Genomic DNA, 8,515 nt, shown 5'->3' with positions numbered 1-8,515 from the left:
AATTTGCATTTCCCCAGTGGCATTTCCCACCCTTATTTGCCATTTGTATGTCTTCTTTGGTGAAGTTGCGTTTAAAGTCTTTGGCCATTTTTAAATTTTTAGAATTTTCTTGTTGTACAGGTTTAAGAATTTTCTGTGTATTTTGGGTAACAGTCTTTCATCATATGTGTCATTGGCCTGTATATTCTTGCACTCTGTGCATTGTATTCTCATTCTCTTGACATTGCATTTTGCACAGCAGAAGTTTTTAACTTTAATGAAGTCCAGCTTAATAATTATTTTGTGCATAGACTTTTCATCTGTTATTGTATTTAAAAAGTTATCACCATATTTAAGGTCCTTTAGCTTTTCTCTTTTGTTATTTCTTAGGAGTATTGTAGTTCTGCATTTTCCGTTGATGTCTATGATTCATTATGTGATAATTTTTGTTAGGGCTGGATGATCTGTGTCTAGATTAATTCTTTTGCTTGTGGATCCATTTGTTGGTTCTAGCACCATTTGTTAAAAAGACTATCTTTGCTTCTTTGTATTGCTTTTGCTCTTTTGTCAAAGATCACTTGACCATATTCATATGGGTCCATTTCTGGGCTCTGTATTCTGATTGATTTATGTATTTTTCTATTATTTTAACAATTCCCGCCCTGGCTGGTGTGGCTCAGTGGATTGAGTGCTGGCCTGTGAACCAAGGGGTCACTGGTTCGATTGCCAGTCATGGCACATGCCTGGGTTGCAAGCCTGATCCCTGGTTAGGGTCATGTGTGAGGCAATCACACATTGGTGTTTCTTTCTTTCTCTGTTTCCCTACTTTCCCCTCTCTCTAAAAATAAAAATGAATAAAATCTTTTTGAAAAAAGAGAAAAAAAACAATCCCACACTGTCTTGACTATTGTAGCTTTATATATATTATCAACCCTCCATTTCTCTTCTTCTCCTTCAATATCATGTTAGGTTATTCTGGGTTTTTTCATTGCCAAATAAAATTTATTTATTATTTTTTTTAATCCTCACCTGAGGATATCTTTATGGATTAGAGAGAGAGAGAGAGAGAGAGATTGATTACATCTCATACATACCCTGACTGGGTATCAAATCCACAACTTAGGTATGTATGTGCCCTAACCCAAAATCTAACCCGCAACCTTTTGGTGTAGAGGATGACCCTCCAAACAACTGAGCGGCTGGGCCACAGTTCCTTATAAATGGTAGAGTCAGGTCATTAATATCTAAGACATATCTTGCTGGGAGATAGGTTAGAATTTTATGGTATCTATAGATCAATTTGCTAAGAAGACATTTTGATAATATTGAGGCTGTATTATAGTTTTAAAGTATTTTACTTCTAATTACATATGCAATGATCTTCAGAAGCTTAGTGGATCATTAAGATGATACTCCATTTCTTGGTTTCTGTATTGCTTTATGAGATACTGAAAGTAGTGTTCTGTGTATTCAACATGACACAAGAACCTATTATGTAGACCTGATGTTTACCAACACATAGAGTCTGTGGTGTGTTCCTTGCCTGGGATCCACTCCCTTTCTATAGGAGTCGTATTGTGAGACAATCTCAACAGTAATACTGCATTGTAAAGTTTATTGTCTCATAAGAAAGCAGCAAATCACTAGAACAATGAATTTTCAAATACTATAGTAAAATCATTTGCATGAAATTTACAATAATACATCTTCACTTGACAAAATGCTTAGCTACCACAATCACAGTAAAATTTAAACCTGGAAAGCCATGCATTTGTGTTTTGGTAGAATAACCTTGGAATATCTGTAGCTAGAAAACAGATGGATGTGCAAAGGAGTTGGCCCGATTTCCCGTCATTGTTTTTTGTGTATATATCATTTGAATCAAGTTGAAAGATTTACCTATTTTTACCTTCCCTCTCTTTATCATGCTAAACCAAAGAAGCACATACATGCAACCCAAAGTCTCCTATATGTGATGAAACCAGGTTTCTTCCTCTCTGTCCCAACCATTAGAAATTTACAAGTGGTCATCTCCCCTACCACCCCCCGCCCCCACAAGCAATACACAGTTCTGACTTCCCTCAATCTCATGCTGTGTTTTGTGTGAATGACTGAATCCCACCCTATACTACTTTGGCCACCGTAAAAATCAATATCTATGTGTATTACTTTTCAATCATGACAAAATAGATTTGTTGTGTTTTATTTAGTTAGTATGTACATTTGTGCTATTTTAGGTAAAGTCTTAGTGGTGAACTATTAGTTAAATGCTGTCTGGACCCAAAAGTGTGAGGTGTCTTCCACTAGGAAGAGTTACTCTCCATTCCCATGTTTTCTTCTCATGTTGGCTCCCATATACTTACCCATTTGTTTTTATTCTTTTGCAAACAACATCCATTATCCTTCATCATTTCTCCTCTAGTCATTGTTGTCTCTCCACTTGCCATATCACCTATATTAATTAATTCCTATAGTAAATCCTATATTAAAGAGTTCCTGTAAGTAAAAAATCTAATTTGGCTGATAATAATCATCAAACTAAACACAGAGTTTCTACAGTGAAACACAAACTTATGAAAGGTCCATTAGTTGGATGGTAAAATTTGAAATAGCTAATAGAATGTTTGCTATGCACAAAATGGTAGAACAATCCAAGGCTCTGGGATCATGGCTTTTCTTTTTTAAACAGAATGATGTCCTTGGGAACATATACTTTTGTGAGAATTATTTGAGCTAAAATATATGGTATGCCCATACTTTCGTGATATACTTGTAAATAATCAAACATATGTATCTCCCCAATTATCTATGTATATAAACACAGGATATATACTCATATTCATACATGTGTGAATATTTAATGTTTTATCTGTATTATAATTCCATACATATAGCTAAATATATGTATTATAAATGTGCATACAGTAATATTAGAAAATAAACACTATAATTGTTTTATTATCTATGTCATTAAACTTCAAGGTTATGCATAGAAAATTCCCATAGACCCTAATTTCCTTTGCTCCATCGAAATGTTTTTAATTTATCATTTATTTCTGAGGTATTCATATATCAAGACCATGGAATTTGTAATACATTAATGAAAGTGTTAGGTCATTCTGTACAAACCACTTGACATCTTAGCACATAATTAATATTGATGTAAACTTGCTAAGAAATATAACCTAGCAAACTTTTTTCAAAAGCTGCATTTCTGGGGTGATCATAGGTGGTGACAGACCAGGGTCATGGCTAGAGGCAGGAAAATGTCCAAATCCCGCACGGTGGAGGCAGCTGCGGCGGCAACGATGCTGGTGGTGGCCGTGTTGGCAGTGACAGTCCCGGGCCCAGAGATGGTGCAGTGGAGGGGCCAGGAGAGGCCCTGCACCAACAGGGATAATGTGTTTACAGGGCAGTCAAAGATCTATACCTACACGAGCCCGAACAAATGCTTTGGAATGCATTCTCCCTTTCAGGAAGAGAACTTAGTTGCACATCACAAAGGCCAATGTCAGGGAAAGCCATTTGCTGGAATCTACAGGAAACAGGAAGGGAAAAGAACCACTGGGATCGCCAAAAGAACACCATGACGTCCGAGGAACTAAAGGTCAAAGACTGCAGTAGAGGTCCCCTGGCACCTTTTCCAAACCAAAAATCTGAAGCAGCAGAACCTCTGAAAACTCTGACCTCATCTTGTGATTTCCCCAATGCAGCTATCGCCAAGCCGGCCCTGAAAAAGCCTGTCAAGGGCCAGCAGGCGACTTGGAAAAAAGCTCAAGGAAGGATGCAACAAAACCGCAAACTGAAGCATTTCTACCCTGTGCGAAGGAGCTCCAGGAAGAGCAAAGCAAAGTTGCAGTCTGAAGAATGGAAAAGAATAGACAAATTGATCAAAAGTGGGAAGGAAGAAGAAATGAGGATTGACCTCATCGATGGCAAAGGCAGAGGTGTGGTCTCCACCAAGAAGTTCTCCCAGGGCAAGTTTGTGGTGGAGTACCACGGGGACCTCATCAAGATCACCCTCCGCAAGAAGCGGGCGGCCCTCTAGGCACAAAACCCTTCCACCGGCTGCTACATGTACTATTTCCAGTACTTGAGCAAATCTTACTGCGTGGATGCATGCAACCCAGGAGACAAATCGCCTGGGAAGACTGATCAATCACAGTAAATGTGGGAACTGCCAAACCAAACTGCACAATGTCGCTGGTGTGCCTAACCTCATGCTCTTAGCCTCTGGAGACATCGAGGCTGGGGAGGTGCTCCTGTATGACTATGGGGACTGAAGCCACGCTTCCATCGAATCCTACCCCTGGCTGAAGCATTGGCTGTCCCTCTCCCCCTTTCTGCAGTGGACAAAGTGTCCTCAAAGGTTTCCAAGGTAGACTTGAACAGATGGCCTTATATTACCAAAACTTTTATATGCTAGTTGTTTTCGTACCTTTTTTGAATACAAGTTGTATGTCTGTGCTTCCCATGCATGCAAGTCACAGACTTGGCACAGGTTTTCGAGGAAAGAGTCGAACATGAACTAGGAAGCTGGGTGTCACTCAGGAGTCTTCCCCACACCCTGATGTAGGAGCGCAGATGGCCCAGAAGACATCCCCTCTGGACGGCCTGGACTGGATGTAAGCTCTTCTTTTCCTGACATCTCACCAGGCGCACATGGAAGTGCAGGAATAATTTTTTAAAAGGGTTTTGAAGTGAGTTAGTCTTCCCCTCTGCTTTCTCGAGAGCTTGCTGCCTGGTGGCCCCTGGGCATGGGCCGGGCCTGGGTTTACTCTTCCACGGGCTACGGCTGTGCCGGCACCTCGGAGCACCAGGGCGGCCATCAAAAGAGTTGTGGGCAGGGAAAAGCATTGCTTTAGCTGGCCCTACCAGGGCAGGGCTTCCCCAAACTGGGGCGATTCTTTATAGAAATGTAAACACTCTATTTATTTTAAAAAATAATAAAAATTAAAAAAGAAAAAAGACAAAAAATTTTAAAAACACAGAAAACAACTTACATGTACATAGGTCTTAAAGTGAGTGGAATGGCTACACTTTTTTTTCTTTTACTTTTGGTTTGGTTTTTTGTTTGTTTTTGTAGAGGAGATTTGAGATGATACTCTATTCTAATCAAAAATAAAGTTTTGTAGTGGGACCAGAAATTACTTATCCAGTACCCCCATCCTGACCCCGACCCCCACTCCCACCCTGACCAGATTCTGCTGGTTTGAAAGTTCCAGACCTGCTGTCAGGCTTTCTGTTTTTCAGACCACCTAGTGTCCTTCCTGCGAAATGCAGGTGGTACAGCCCTGGACCAAAGGGTAAGCCTGCAAGCCCTGAAGTCCAGGCCGCATCGCCAGGGGAGTGGGCAGGTCCGCACCCAGGGATCAAGGCTAAGGGTATAGTGTTCACCTGGACTGTGACGGTAGGAGGAGTAAGTGGGCAGCTTCCTCCTCCCTTCTGAAGGGGGTTGGCTTCTCAATCTTAACCTGGGGTCCGGGGCCTGGGCCCTAGAGCCTTGATCTGGGGTCACCTGACTTCCCCCCACCAGGTAACTGAATGGAGACAGGTGTGAGAACCTGTTCTCAAGCTTGATGCCCTCCAGACCCATCTACTCCACCCCCACCCCAGCCTGAGGGAGGTGCTACCTGAGGAGTCTTCCCCCAGCCCACACTTGCCTGGTCAGCGGTCAGCCAATTGGAGGAAGATTCGGCGGAGTGTGTCAATGTGAGAGAGAATATCTTGGTTGTACCTGTTTGTGATTTAGCTTCGTATTTAAAAAAGGAAATAAACTTCAATTATTTGTCACAATAAAAATGAAACAAAAATTAAAATATTTATTGCCAGGCCAAAGAAATAAAAGTAAAGAAATATAATTTCTACGATCAATTAATATTTGACAAAGGAGGCAGGAGCATAAAATGGAGCAAAAACAACCTCTTCAACAGATGGTGTTGGGAGATCTGGACAGCTACGTGCAAAAAAATGAAACTCGATCACCAACTTACGCCATACACGAAAATAAACTCAAGATGGATAAAAGACTTAAATATAAGCCGTAACACCATAAAAGTCCTTGAGGAAAACATTGGCAGGAAAATCTCAGACATTCCACGCAGCAACATCCTCACAGACACATCCCCTAAAGCAAGGGACATAAAGGAAAGAATAAACAAATGGGACCTCATCAAAATAAAAAGCTTCTGCATGGCTAAAGAAAACAGCACCAAATTACAAAGAGTACCAACAGTATGGGAAAACATATTTGCCAACGATACCTCAGACAAGGGCCTGATCTCCAAAATATATAAAGAACTCACTCGACTCCACTCCAGGAAGACAAACAACCCAATTAAAAAATGGGCAAAGGACTTGAACAGACACTTCTCCAAGGAAGACATACAGAGGGCCCAGAGACATATGAAAAGATGCTCAGCATCACTAGCCATCAGAGAGATGCAAATTAAAACCACAATGAGGTATCATCTCACACCAGTCAGAATGGCCAACATAAACAAATCCACAAACAAATGTTGGAGAGGATGTGGAGAAAAGGGAACCCTTGTGCACTGTTGGTGGGAATGCAGACTGGTGAGGCCACTGTGGAAAACAATATGGAATTTCCTCAGAAAACTAAAAATGGAACTGCCCTTTGACCCAGTAATTCCGCTGCTGGGATTATACCCTAAGAACCCTGAAACACCAATCCAAAAGAATCTGTGCACCCCAATGTTCATAGCAGCACAATTTACAATAGCCAAGTACTGGAAGCAACCGAAGTGCCCATCAGCAAACGAGTGGATCCAAAAACTATGGTATATTTACACAATGGAATTCTACGCAGCAGAGAGAAAGAAGGAGCTTATACCCTTTGCAACAGCATGGATGAAACTGGAGAGCATTATGCTAAGTGAAATAAGCCAGGAAGTGAGGGACAAGTACCATATGATCTCACCTTTAACTGGAACATAAGCAATAGAAGAAAAAAGCAAACAAAATATAACCAGAGACATTGAAGTTAAGAACAATCTAACAATAGCCAGGGCGGGGGTGGGGGGTGGGGGCGGGGATAGTGGGAAGAGGGTATTACAGGAACTACTATAAAGGACACATGGACAAAACCAAGGGGGAGGGTGGAGAGGGGGGAGGGAGGTGGGTTCAGCTGGGGTGGGGTAGAGGGATGGGGAGAAAAGGCATACAACTGTAATTGCATAACAATAAAAAAAAATTTAAAAAAAAATATAATTTCTTTATATTATTATCTGAATGATTCTTCTTCATTCAGTTTTAGGAAGATTACATTTTTCAAGAAATGTGTCCATTTCACCTAGGTTTTCAAATTTCTTGGCATACAGTTCTTCATAGAAATTTCTTACAATCCTTTGTATTTCTGTGGTATCAGTTGTCATCTCTCCTCTTTCATTTCTAATTGTGTTCATTTGGATCCTCTCTCTTTTTTTCTTGATGAGCCTACTTAGAGGCCTGTCGATTTTGTTTATCTTTTCAAAGAACCAGCTCCTGGATTCATTGATCCTTAGAATTGTGCTTTTAGTCTCTATGTCATTTCACTCTGCTCTGATCTTGGTAATTTCCTTCCTTCTGCTTCCTCTGGGCTGTCTTTCTTGTTGTTCCTCCAGTTCTTGTAGGCGTAGGGTTAGATTGTTTGTTTGCAAAGTTTCTATCTTTTTAAGGTAGGCCTGTGTTGCTATGAACTTCCCTCTCAGGACTGCCTTTACTGTGTCCCATAGGTTTTGGGTTGTTGTGAGTTCATTTTCATTTGTTTCCAGGAAGTTTTTCATTTCTTCTCTAATCTCATTCTTGACCCATTCGTTGTTTAATAGCATGCCATTCAGTCTCCATGATTTTGAGTGTTTTGGGCTTTTTCCTTTGGGGTTGGTTTCTAGTTTCAGGCCCTTGTGGTCAGAGAAAATGCTTGATATCATTTCAATTTTCTTGAATTTGTTGAGGCTTGCTTTGTGTCCTATCATGTGGTCTATCTTTGAAAAAGTTCCATGGACACTTGAAAGGAATGTGTATTTTGCTTCTTTGGGATGAAAAGCTCTATATATATCAGTTAAGTCCATTTCATCCAGGGTATTGTTAAGTGACACAATATCCTTGTTGATATTTTGTTTGGAAGACCTGTCCATTTTTGACAGTGAGGTGTTAAAGTCCCCTACTATAATTGTGTTGCTGTCAATATCTTTCTTGAAGTCCTCCAAGATTTTCTTAATGTATTTGGGTGCTCCTATGTTGGGTGCATATATATTTACAATGTTTATGTCTTCTTGGTGGATTCTTCCTTTGAGTATTATGAAGTGACCTTCTGGGTCTCTCTTTATGGCCCTTCTTTGCAAGTCTATTTTGTCTGATATGAGTATTGCTACCTCTGCTTTTTTTTTCCTGTCTGTTTGCTTGGAAAATTTGTTTCCAGCCCTTCACTTTCAGTCTGCGTAAGTCTTTTGTCCTGAGATGGGTCTCTTGTAGGCAGCATATGTCTGGGTCATGTTTTCTTATCCATTCAGCTATTCTATGTCTTTTGATTGGAGCA

At 40.5% G+C, this 8,515-nt stretch overlaps 1 pseudogene; it reads left to right on the top strand.

The window, feature by feature from the left end:
* Positions 1-3,227: 3,227 nt before the first annotated feature.
* LOC128779911 (N-lysine methyltransferase KMT5A pseudogene) lies at positions 3,228-4,361 on the top strand (annotated as a pseudogene).
* Positions 4,362-8,515: the final 4,154 nt, after the last annotated feature.

This window comes from Desmodus rotundus, chromosome X (genome assembly GCF_022682495.2).
Source record: "Desmodus rotundus isolate HL8 chromosome X, HLdesRot8A.1, whole genome shotgun sequence".
NCBI lineage: Eukaryota > Metazoa > Chordata > Mammalia > Chiroptera > Phyllostomidae > Desmodus > Desmodus rotundus.
Note: the sequence above shows the minus strand (reverse complement) of the source record. Positions and strands in the feature narration are given on the sequence as shown.